Genomic DNA, 13,596 nt, shown 5'->3' on the forward strand with positions numbered 1-13,596 from the left:
GGACTAATGTGTTGTTTTCTTGATGCAGTTCTGGCTGTACCACACAGTAGAGACATTGTTGTCTGACAGATTAACGTCATTTTTCCAGAAGCTCTTGTACTCCTCACAGAGGCAAGGAGAGCGTGAGTAACCTTTGCAAACTAAATCTATTTCTCTCGTTTCATATTTGACAAAAAGTTTCTTCAGAGCAATAAAAAACAAATTGAAGTCATTAATAACTTTACTGAGTGTATCTTGAATGGTGATGGATCAGTTATAAAGTTTCTCTGGATAGCATATTTTGCATCTTTCTCTATCTTTTAATAAAAGACTGTATTCGTGGGATGTCATTTTTCCAGGGCACTGAGTCTGAGCATTTTCCAAGCAAAGAGAGAAGGAAGTGTGACTCCAGAAGAGTTATGGAACAAGACCCTCCATAGGGTCTTCTCAGTTACCTGCTCTTTCTGTGCAAGCCCTCACTCATTTCAAAGGGATTTGTTACTAATTATCAAAAAGAAATAGAGGATCTCCAAAAAACAATAAATCAGATTTAGAGAAATCTTGCAAATTCTTATATTCATTGGCCATGGCTTATCTAGGTGATCACAAAAGGTAGCTGAATGAATGATATGTATTCACTAATGCTCCTTTTCTCCAATTCTTTCATTGGAATTAAGGGAAAGGTTTCTATCTCCTAATATGTAGCTAACTCTGCATCAGACTGTGGCCAAAGAAGAAAAAAATCACCTTTCAAGCAGAAGTCAGCTTTTCACCCAACAGTTTTCAGATTTAGACATGAAACAGAAGAGTGTTTTTCAATCCTTCTCGTCATAGGGATGGACAACTTGAGTAATGGAGAAGGGTGGTGGGGCATGAGGTGGAGGCAAGGAGAAAAGATGGCTATAAATAACATAAATAGTTTGAATAGTGTGATAGTCCTTGCCCCTACATAAGGAAGTCAGCAGAAGCAATGGAAGAGGTCACATATTAAAACCCGTTTATGTAACTGATGCATCCCAATCACACCGTATCGTCAAGAGTCATTTCCAATGATGAAAGTAATACTGGAGTCTTTATGACACAGCCTAGGATAGAAACAACACATATGTGAGACAATGTCATCCCCAAATCACCTTCCCTCTCATCTCTCTAGGCCACTTTTCCTCCCTAAACCACCAACCTCTCAACCCCCTTCACCCCTTCCCCTACCCCTCTGCCATGGGCTGCCAACACTCTTCAGACTCTGCCTGGAAAGTACAAACTCTTAAGCCACTGCTGCTTCTGTCACTGTTGCTTTCCCCATTCACGTGTCTGTGACTACAGCATCAACATCACTCATCTCTTTAGCTTCCAGTGCCTTTGTGCCAAGCCTCCCGCCAACTCGCCTCCTCCACATCCAATATGGCTCCTCCAACTGGGCCAGAGCTTTCTCCTCAGCTGTGGTCTCACTGCCATGTTGGTAAGATCAACAGACCTGCCAACAACACAGTACTAAGAGAAACAACTCTTCAAAATGTTTCTGTACCTGGGTCTCACACATTCACAAAATTCAAATATAAAAACTGGAGAAACTGTGTACAAAGTATTTAATGGAAGAGAATATCTTGATTGAATAACTGAAAGTTCTTCCAAAGTCCCAAAACTGAATTATCTTTAGTAATTTTTTCTTCCCTATTTGTTTACCTATAACAAGAACAGAAGCACTGAATGTGGTTACCATGATAAATATTTTTTTCAAAATCCCCAAATTTGAAATTTCCTGGATGGACCTGAAAAAGCACCACAATTATTTATTGACTGCCTACTTCGCACAGAGCAGGGTGCTTATGGTGAGATATAGTTAGGTCTAGGGATCCAAAAATCTTAGAAACTATGCTGTACACCAGAAATTGACACATTGTAGCTGACTATATACTTCAATTTTTAAAAAATCTTAGAAACGAGGGGACAAATGTACATAAAACATCATATATGCAAATATCATTACTATATAATACCTTTATCTACAGGCTGTGGCTCTACATAGCATTCAACCTCACAATTTATAAGCAGAACTCTTGCAGGATTTACTTAGACTTGTTTTAAGTGCCAGCAGTATGCACAACACAAGGAACCCACATTACATAGCAGCTTCAAAATCCTTCCCCAAATCTGCTTTAAGACATGTAAATAGTGTAGGTAGACCTTAGGTATTCAGTAATCCTGATAACATATTTTAAAAACTCCCCTTCCTCCAATAATTTCACCCTCTAAATAATAATTAGGACCTCCTTCTAGAACACTATCCTCCAATTTTGTATCTATTTTGTACCCAATGCAGATTAGACTTTTCTTTAAGGATTTTACCCCTACCACGTTTCTTTAGGTGATCCATTTGCCTTCCTTATTATTACAATGGGGTCAATAGACCAGTTTTGAACTTTTGCTTTTACTGCTTTCTAGACAATGCCAAATTACATGAAATACTCTTTCCTTCTCTAGACTTTAGAGGTTATACAGCTAAATAGTAAAAATCTTACAGTAAGAGTTTCCCCTTGAATCTTACCCCTTTGGTTGCAAATCACATTATACTATCATTCTATAAAATATTTCTTATAAATGAATAAAATTGTATCTTTTCTTTAGGAATTCCGAACGAGCTCATAGACACTTTATAAAAATGTATTTTCCATTTCTATTAATCAGTCATCAAATTTATTCCATGTGGTATTGCAAATTTGTCTCCAAAAGGTGAAGGGTGAGAACAATTATAATTTATAATTTTCATCACTGAGGTCTGCAATTTCTCTGTGAAATACTTGGAAATCAATGATTAATCATTTTAATGCTTTTATGAAATGGATATTATCTCTATAGTTACATGATTTAAAACTAAAGAATTTTTTTTTTTAAAAATAATCCTAAAAGTTACCTAGTTTGATGAGAATTCAAATCACTGTCAGGGAAAATGTTTTACTATGTGAATTTGATAATCTAATTCATGCTTAGTTTTGATCATTCATTAAGTTACCTTAGGACATAGTGAAAATCATACACATTTTAGGACCAGTACGAAGCAAGAAAATTTTCAATACCTGAGTTCAATACTATTATCTTTTAAAAGCTCATAAAGTTGACTGGTGAGGTTTGTCATCCATGTGTTTATAAGGCTGCCAGCCTAAAATATCAACCATGAGAACTCTTTTTAATTTTAGCGGATTTAGAGTTTGGCATCAGAAAACTTTTACATCAGGAAAAATCCATGACTTTTCATTAAATCTCAAGAAAATATAAGTGAGGGAAGTAAGCATTAATCATAACCACCCTCCTCTCATCTCTGTAGTATACCAGTACACACAGGCTGTCCTTCCCACTTGAGTTTTATGTTTATCAAAAGTCAGTTATCTTTGTTTTCAGACCTATTCATGGAAGTTTTAATTATGTAATGTAACAAAACATATACCGATGAAATGTGAGCATAAATAGAAATCTTTTGCTTTGTAACAACTATAATGAATGTTCTGGAAAATTGCCCAAAAGGTAAAACTATTTTAAAAATGCTAAGGAGTGGCCAAGATGATGGAAAAAGAAGATCTGGAACTCACCTCTTCCCACAGGCACCTACAGAGCATCAATGAGAATGACCTGTAGGTACCAGCCTTGCAACCTATGTAGCCAGCCCCATGAGGACCTGGCTCCAACTCCAGGAGGCCAGCATACGGCCCTGAGGCCCACGGCCCTCACTGCTAGCCATGTGGGGACACAACCCCTTCCCCAAGTTGGCCAACCCTGGACCACAACCTCCCAACCTCCCCCAGCAGTGAGCCAGCACTGGATGCACAGCCCCCGTTCTGCACAGCCAGCTGCACAGGGGTCTGGCCCCATCCTCCACTCACAGCCACTACACGAGGCAGAGCCTTGCAGCCAATCAGGCAGGGAGCTAGCCATCATGCCTGCTAGTGCACCTACAGTAGTAGGACCTGCCCCAACAGAAGGGGCACTCCTGGAACACAAAGCTCTGGTGACTAGAGCAGAGCATGCTGCTGAAGACATCTTCTGCATAAGGACACTTCTCTTAGATTGAAAAACATAACCAATCTCCCGCCCTACTACATAGAAATAAACGCAGAGGAAAATATGATCCAAATGAAGGAACTGGACAAAACCTCAGAAAAAGAACTAAATGGAGATAAACAATCTACCCAATAAAGAGTTCTAGGTAATGATCATAAAGATGCTCAACAAACTCAGAAGAATGGATGAACACAGTGAGGAGTTCAATAAAGAGTTAGAAAACACAAACAAGAACCAAACAGAGCTGAAGTATACAATAACTGAAACTAAAAACACAATAGAAGGAATCAAGGATAGATTAAATGACACAGAATAACAGATCAGCAATCTAGAAAACAGTGCAGTGAAATTACACTATCCCCATTTTACATATAAACAAACTGAGGCTTATAAGTCAGAGGGTGGCAGGGACCTAGATCTGCCTGAACTCTACGTTCAACCTGATCATTTGAAACTCACTAATTATTCAAAAAATAAGATAAAATAATACTGTCTTTTTCTAAATTGGCCAGGCTTGCTGACTGCATGTTTCAAATAGTCTCTCTGCTTAACTATTTACCTCTTTTGTCAAGTAGACAAAGTAAATCAGGCTACAGACACAGCTGTGCAAAATTAAAACAGAATAAACCTAGAACAAGACAGAGGAGAAAGTTTTACCATTCTACACCATTCATAAAATGAGTTTCAGTTGGGTCACTTCAACTCTGTCAGCCTTCTGATACATTTTTAATACAGGCATATTTCATTTTATTCCACTTTGTCTTATTGCTCTTCATGGAGACTGTGGTTTTGTTTTTTGTTTGTTTGTTTGTTTTTACAAATTGAAGGCTTTTAGCACCCCTGCATTGAACCAGTCTTTTGGCACCATTTTTTTTTCCAGCCACATTTGCTCACTTTGTGCCTCTGTATCACATTTTGGTAATTCTCACAGTTATTTAAAATGTTTTCATTATTACATTTGTCATGATCTGTGATCCGTGATCTCTGATGTTACTACCACAAAAAGATTATGACTTGCTGAAGACTCCAATGATGGTTAGATTTCTTTTTTTAGCAATAAAGTATATTTTAATTAAGGTCTGCACATTTTTTTAGGCATAATTCTATTTCACAGTTTATTTAGAGTACAGTCGAATAAACATATCTTTTATATGCACTGGGAAACCAAACATTTCTGTGAGTCACTTTTTTATGATATTTGCTGTATTGCAGCAGGGTTGTCTGGAACCAAAGTTGCAGAATCTCTGAGGTATGTCAGTATACGTTTACAGTTGACCCCTGAACTTGCAGGTCCATGGATTTTCTTCCGTAACTACACACCACAGTGTCACATGATCCGAGGTTGGTTGAACCTGAAGATGCTAAACAGCAGAGAGGGAGGGCTAACAGTAAAGTTCTACACGGATTTTTGACCATGCAGACATGTTCGGTGCTCCTAACCCTCATGTTATTTAAGGGTCAGCTGTGTTTACGCTACCCTGAAAGCAAGCCCAAGGTCTTTCAATCAGGGACAGACTATTATTACTTATAGCAATAACCATGCTGGTTCTTTATGCTCCATTTTCCCCCTTCAGAGCAACTCAAAGAGAACGTGCCATACCCTATGCATACTACAGCCACCCCCCCACCACCACCCCAGGAGAGGAACCCCAAAATGATGAATCTGAGAGCTTTGATAGACTGTAGGTTGTACTGTCAACTACCACCCCCTAGAGAAGAAAGAAAGTCCTCATCTTCATAAAGTAAACAAATTCTCACTGGGAAGAGGAGGCAGGCAAGCATTTGGCTCTAGAGACTAACCGTTTTATTATCCTTTGAATGAGAGCAGATGGCACCACACTGAAACAGATAAGCAGTCTGAGCAGGAATGCCCTTGGAATATGAGGACTGCATGATCTAGAGAAAAAAATTATATAATATATATTAAAAATACATATTTTAAAAATTATATAAAATATATTTCTGTATTTATAGCATGTCATTTATTTGGCCCAGAATGTCCCAACCGTATAGTAACATGAAAGCATTCATAACGCTTCTCAACTCCTTAGTATCCTCATCTGTAAAATAAGGGTGTTGCTCTACAAAGTTCCCAAATTCCATCTATTTATAACATTCTTATTGAAGTGATAGATAAAATGCTCATAAAAAAATAAAATTAAGACATCTACAGGCAAAATGGTAAACTGGTGACATCACTGGCTTAGATGCTACCCCTCCCTCACAGAGGGAAAATCATTCAAACCATCAGCCTCCATGTTCTTATTCGTCAAACCAATAGCTTGGACTAAACGAATCAAATACTGTGAAATTATTTCTGAGTCAAAATAATGGATACATGAAGCTTTAAATTTTTACTTACATGTAATTTCATTTCCATTATCAAACTTGCATCAGTGACTTAATTGGCCAGATCTCTAGTGATACATGAAGTAAATATTTCAGTCATTCACCGGATTGATGCCATGAATCTACTTGGCATTAATCATAGTTCAGGCCAGGTGTAGGTTGATCTTCTTTATTTTCGGAGAGAGGCTGGGAAAGAGGCTGACAGTGTGAACAGCAGCTCTTGAATGTTAGCATTCATCAGAATCACCCTGAAATCCTGCAGCTACTCCTGGGCCCCCACCAGGGTCTCTAATTCAGTACATCTGGGATTAGGCCCAAGAACTTGCCTTTTTAAAAAGTTCCCAGGTGATATTAATACTGCTGGTCAAGAGACCACACTTGTCAAACCATTGACTTAAGAGCATTTCTAAAACTTTAATGCACAGAAATCATGCCGGGATTTTGCAAAAATACATCTTCTGAGGTTTGGGGTGGAGCTTAGCATGCTGGAGTTGCAACCAGCTCCCAGGTGATGTTGGCATTCCTGATGCACAGATAGAACACTGAGTAGAAAGGACCAGCATAGGCATCGCCCAGGCACGGTTAGACGAGCACAAGCGAACCTCAATTGAACAAACATATTGATTGCTTACTACGTATTGCACATGATAAAAGTTGCTAGTGCCCTGTAATAAATTACATCCTGTCTGTAAACTCAATAACGTTTGGACAGGAAATTAAACAAACACGTATCATAAGGACAATGATAAAGGCATAATAAAAAGCGCTACAGACACACAAAGTTAGCTCCACTTAAAAGATGGTGTTTGAGAACAGCACAGAGGGACAGGTCTTTTCTTGAAGGAATGCAAACATGATTTACTTTACCTAAAAGGCTCAGAAACATTAAACCTAAGTGGCATTTTGAAGAGCATTTTGAACTTGTTTGAATTCACGCAGACACGAGAATAGGCAAGAAAACAAAAAAGCACTACTTTAAATAGTCAGACCAAACAAACAACCATGTTCACTTTAAAAGGATCTCAACTTAGCTAACCAAACAAGTAGATATGTTAAGCCCCACTTTTAAAATAAATACGCATATAAAATATGCCCATGGGATTTTAGGTAAAATAAATAAGGCATCACAAAATTACTCAAATACCCCCGGATGTGAGTTAGGATTTAAGTTAATGCAAGTAACACATACGCCAAAGAGAAGACAGAAGCTCCTCACGGGTCCCGGGAAGAGAAGGCCCCTATCAGAAACTCCAGCCCCAATTTAAAACCTTACAAGTGTTTTGATTGGCCAGGAGATCTCCACCTCCCAACATCCCCCATCGTGATAGGCTCTTCAACCTCAGGGTGCTGTAGACAATTGAGTCCTGTTTAATTGAAAGTCTTTTGAAGGATTTTCTTCCAATACTATGGAAATCCTAGAGTCCCCGAGTTTTCCGTCACCGGCCTTCTTGGGGGGGAATAGAAAATTAAAACAAAACAAACAACAACAACAGAATGGTGCACTCCTTCTAGACAGAAAAAAAACAACTTGTAAATTAAAACTTAAAAATTACTCCTGCAAATAATTAAGTATAATTGAGCCAGAACTTTGAAAAAGGGTTTCTGGTAGAATTTCATGTCATTTTCACAGTATGAAAGTGAAGAACAAAGATGCCATTGTGTACGGGGAATTTTTTCCTAAGCTGTTCTCAATGGAGGAGGCAAATAAAGATAGGGTCGTTCTGGCCTCCCAAGGTCATCTGATGAAAGATTTGACCTTAGCTCCTGGCGGGTGAGAAAACGGCCAGAGCAGAGTCTGCCCCACTTCCAAACACAAATCAGTCTCTTCCTCTCCTGGTGGCGGGAGGTTCAACCTCAGCCTCAGATCTCGTTTTTGAAAGTCAGGAGACAACAACCAGAAAAGAACTGAAGCCACAAAGCAAATAAATGTGTGGCGAGTCCAAGTTTGAGGGTCTTTTCTCTCTTCAGATGGAGAGTTTTGAATGTACATTCAAGAACATGGTTCCCACAAAGGAGGAAGCCTCCCCACCCCTCTGCTCGTTAGCTTAACAGGCGCCACAAAGACCCCAGAACTAAATCACTTTTTTACAGGAATTTAGCACTGTCAACTCTTGTCACTTAAAGCCAAACCATAAACATGTTAATGTGTCCTTTCCCTTCCAAACTTTGATCATGTTCAGTGTTTACTGAAGACTTACTAGAAATAAAAGGTTTCAAATATATAACCTCTGTGGAGCTCCAGGGTTGATCAGTTTGTACTTTACATACCGTCACGTAGAATGTAGTACCATCATATCCACATAGCAATCAGTCCAGGGCTACAGTTGTATCTTTCAAGTGTGTGCCCTCCCATCCTGGCATTATGTAACACCTATGATGACATGTGCCACCACTACCACCTTGGGTCTGTCACTCACCTCTTGTTTACTTATTTCATTTTCATGAGTGCCCAAACTGAAGGGGATTGTGTACACCTCGGACTAGCAGTACTGTCCTTGCTTAATGGAATAATACAAAATCTGGACAATTCACAACCCTGACTTTTAGGCAGACTAAGTGGAGAGGGGAGGATGGATAGGAAACAGTGTATTTTTCTTAGAATGAAGCAAAAAAAAAAATTTTAAGAGAAGGCATTCTATCTTTTGGTTTTGTTTCCCTTTGTTTTGAAATACCTGTTTCTATAGTTAGAACAGTTAAAGCCCATGCAATAAAATACAGAAAAGAAAAGCAATGTAAACCTTTTCTGAGAACTGCTCTTTACAGATTTGAATGTGATGTTACCCTCTATTTAAACATGTGCTTGTAAGTTCACTGACTCAAAGTATATTGAATGTGTCAGAATGTAGTTTTAATAACAAGGAAAAAAATCGCAGATAAACTTGACTCTGAGACATGAACAGAAATGTCTTTCTTTTTGCAGCTAGATTTTAATGCATCCTTCAAGGTGTAAGGAGTGTAGGAAATCAATAGCAAATCCCAGGGTCCTTCTGTTGAGATATTCAAAATGTTAACTCTAATGGGAGTCATATCACAAAAAAAAAAGGCTGATGTAACCTAGGGCTGAGCAGTTCACACAGGAGCTGGAAAGAATTATCGCTCAAAACCTAAATACATCTTGTGTCTTTAAATAATGATATAAAAGCTTGTAGTTGTCATCATAATTTTAACAAACAATGTAGCCATTTTTTTTAAATAATTGAAGGCACAGTTACAAAAGTAGATGATTTTAGAGAAATTATTTTCTCTTGTTTAGTAATTATCATTAATGAAAGAAAGATCTCTTAAATGCTAATAAATCAGGGCTGAATTGACTGACCATGCATCCAAATTGCTGCATTATTCACACTGGAATTACTCCAAAGATTAGCTACAAATTGCCCTCTAAATTGAATTTATGGTTTCATTTTTCATGACTACTGTGTTGTGACAGATGAGCGGAATCTGAGAGGAAAATGACAGCAATGGACCCAATTTCTTAGTGCTCTATCTTCAAGATAGAGCCAAACTATCTCTATAATTTATTTTGGCAAGCATAAAAACCTGGTAGGCTGAAATCCGGGAGATTCTACTCCGCAGCCTACTCAGGGAAAGGAAAAGGTCAACCCTGTATTTTTGTCAAGTGGAAACTAATCCAGTCGACATCCATGGAGGGGAAAGGAGTTCACATGTATGATGCAGTTATTTTGTGTCTGATATTCTTCGATTTAATCCTCCCGACAGCACCATGGGCTAGGCAGTTATATCCTCATTTCATTTTTTAAAATCCTACACTTTTTGTTTGCTTGTTTTTATTTTTTGTAATGGAGGTACTGGGGATTGATCCCAGGACCTCATGCATGCTAAGCATGTACTCTATCATTGAGCTATTTCCCTCCCCATCGTATCCTCTTTTTAGAGAAAGAAAAAATAAAACGCTGGGATGCTGAGAGTCTGGATTGCTGGGAGGTCGGTCTATCTACAAAACCCATGCCCAGGACCTCCTGCCATGCTACCTCCCAGAAGGGACCACTGCTTTGATCCATCTACCAATTCAGATGTATTCATTTTACCCCTGGCAGATTATTTGTGGTTTCTTTTTGCACCAAAGAAAATAAAAATGACTACAGTCCAAGTTAGAGGGGAACGTAAACCTATTCTGCAAACTTGGCATCGTGAACACATCTAAATCTTCAGAACAACTCTGTTTAGACTATTATTGAAAAGCTGAAACAAAATAAGAGCTGCTGGATCAGAGAGACAGTAAGGGCCTCCCTCTTTCTATGAGGTATATAACTTGTTGCAATACAGAGAGAGGAAGTCAATTTTGTTAGCCTTTAAATTGGGTTTGTATCGTCCAGGCCTCTCGGGTTAGAAATGATTGAAAACAAATATTGGGTTGGAGTTAGTGACAAATGCAGTTGATGCCTTCAGGTTTATAAGACACCAGTATGGGAACATATGCTCTGTTTGTAAGACAAATGATTACGCAGCCTCCTACAGCTTTCTGTTTCTAAAGCTTTAAAACCTGTCACCATTTTTCTTCTGTAATGGCCTCAGGCATCCTTTCTTTTATCAAACTAGTTCTCCCGTTAATGTATAGATACTCAAGCATGAATGGCATTTCTGAGATGTGGGAAGCAAATTAAGTTGTATTTTTATTTACAAATAAATGTTTTCACATTTTTTACACTCGGTTGTTAATAGAGAATTTGCATGTCTTTGAAAAGACAGAAATAAAATCTTAACCTGTTAGAGGGGAAATTGCAAAGCTCTGAGTCTCTAGGTAAATCTCTTTGTGTCTTTTAGCCTTTTAATCCAATTACTTTATTACTGATTTTATAACATATCTTTTCCTAGTGTATATAATTTAAGTTTTTTTTTTTTTCTCCTCTGAAGACGTCTTTGATATTTTAACTTGTGCTGGTGTGACATAAGTTTTCAAATCTATATGCATATCTCTACTGGTATCAGGTGCTGTCTTTATCCCACCAAACTGGTCCATTTGTGTTTTCTTTTTGTTTAATTATTTTAAATGAAACTAAAGTGTTGACATTTGAATTTAAACTCAAGCACTATTCTTAGTTGATGACAAATGTGAAAACAAATTTTACCAAACCATTCCATGTAAGTAGACAGTATGATACTAACTCTGGATGTCTAAAACAACCAAAGTCGTTTCATTTTCAGTTTTGTTATTATATAGGAAAGACAAGCCAAGATCCATGGGGCACAAGATACTTTAGTGAAGCAAACCCAAATGTTCAACTAGCTGTGTGACCCCTGACAAGTTCCTTAATACCTCTGAGCTTCTTACCAAGAATGGTGTTAATAACACCTACTCATAGTGATGCTGTGAAGACAAAATGACAGAGCCAACTGTCTTGGTCTTACTCATAAAGCTTGTCCTCAAGCCTTTACATCATTTCTGAGAAGAAGGAGTTGAACTTCATTACTGAGCAAAGAGAAAGGTACTTCAATGATAAAAGAGTAAAGCAAACCTAAGTCCAGATCAGTGGCTTGGGTTGTTAGCTTTCAGGATGACTTTCAATGTATAGTATGTAAATGTATATAATGGGAAAAAAATCCAGGGGAATGATTGTAACCTTGAGAACTGAGTTAGGTGGATTTTCATTTTCTGTTATGTATTTATAGAATGTTTGAAGTTGTTTGTAATAAGCATTTGTAACTGTCATTACAAGAAATTCTAATAAATATTAAAAATAAAAGGTGCCTAGAATGCAGTAGTTGCTCAATTAATATGTTTCCTTTTTCATCTTCCAGATATACCAGCTATAAAAATAGAAGTATTCATTTGCACATTCATGCTAATACACAGAAACTAGCTATTTGTCTGAGCTCTTCTGGGTTCTGAGGGTTCAAAGTGGAAGAAAATAGACAGGTCTCTATATTTCTTATCTGTCAAGACACAAGGACAAGGAACAAAACTTTCAAAAGTCCCTGTAAGAAAAAATTGTAAAAGCTTTCTCTCAATTTGATCCTCTCTTAATTAAATCCATACCACAGAGAATCTCCCTACCTGAAAACACACCACTATCCTCTGAAAAGTAATGTTAGAAAAATATTTCAGGCATATGTAAATAAAGTAGAAATTGTCATGATACTGGGATATCATTTTGTGAGTAAAATATTAATAAGCACGTATTCACTTGAACTAAACACGTATGTAATTTCTGTTTTTATAGGTCCAAATGGTCAAATAGCAATTTCATATGTCTTGACTTAAAGTTTACTATCAAGATAGTGTTAAGACAGTATCACATCTAGATTTCAATGAAGATCTCCACAAAAGAAATGCCTTTCTCATTTTATAAACCTTTACTTGAGTGCAGCTAAAAATTCTTAGAATAATTTTCTAGACAGTTTTGGGTATCTGCACGGATGGATAGGAACAGCAACACATATAAGTCAGATTGACTGAAAGTCCACAAATTCTTCACATATGGCTTTCAGATATTCCCTGGAAAGTACAAGGAGCTCCTTAGTGAATGAGATCAACAAAAGTCTCAACCACCTGTTCTGTGAAACCATATCAATAACTCAAAAGCAGAGTGTACAGGATGGAGAGCCCTCAACTCCTCCAGAAACTGCTCCAGAGAATACTTCAGTGATTCTGTCATGCCAGTGATTTAAGCACAGCAAACCTGAGCAGAGTAAGTCTCATTCTAAGAACAAAGAAAATCTTCCCTGGCCTGTACAGAATCACTGCCCCATCAGCATCAATGCCTTAATTGACAGAAGCTATGAGAGGCAGGTTGTAACAGCAGCCGCGAAGAAAACAACAAGGTAAAATACCCTAAAGAAGCAGCTGCTTCGATGGCTGAATTTTACAGGACCCTAAGGTGTTTCCTGGGACTCTTAGAGAAACTCAAAATCAGTGCCAGTGCTCAAATGGGAAATTGATGAGAGTATGGCGGGACTTCTGGGCTACTGCAGAAGTCAGTATTCATAACTATTCTCCCTGAGCAAGGAATAGGAATCTGGGGCTTGGCAACGCCTTCACATCCCAGGAGCTGACAGTGGGTGGGAGTAAACTGAGATGGCCTTAGGGAGATCAACCTGGAAATTAAAAGAAGTTTAATGGAGCAGAGAGCATGAGTGAGGTTCTCAATGCAGGGTCAGGAGCAATGAACAGGTGCAATGGGATGGAGCCTGTGCCTTATCCAAAAGACAGATGTAATTCTTCCAATTTCCTTCTGTTGTACATGCTTTTATTAT

At 38.0% G+C, this 13,596-nt stretch overlaps 1 long non-coding RNA gene across 1 annotated transcript; it reads right to left on the reverse strand.

The window, feature by feature from the left end:
• Window positions 1-5,132: 5,132 nt before the first annotated feature.
• LOC116668480 lies at window positions 5,133-7,633 on the reverse strand. Its single transcript, XR_004325585.1, has 3 exons — window positions 7,571-7,633; window positions 5,833-5,928; window positions 5,133-5,393 (listed from the first exon to the last, which is right to left on the reverse strand). It is a non-coding gene; the product is annotated as an uncharacterized LOC116668480 (long non-coding RNA).
• Window positions 7,634-13,596: the final 5,963 nt, after the last annotated feature.

This window comes from Camelus ferus, chromosome 14 (genome assembly GCF_009834535.1).
Source record: "Camelus ferus isolate YT-003-E chromosome 14, BCGSAC_Cfer_1.0, whole genome shotgun sequence".
Lineage (NCBI taxonomy): Eukaryota > Metazoa > Chordata > Mammalia > Artiodactyla > Camelidae > Camelus > Camelus ferus.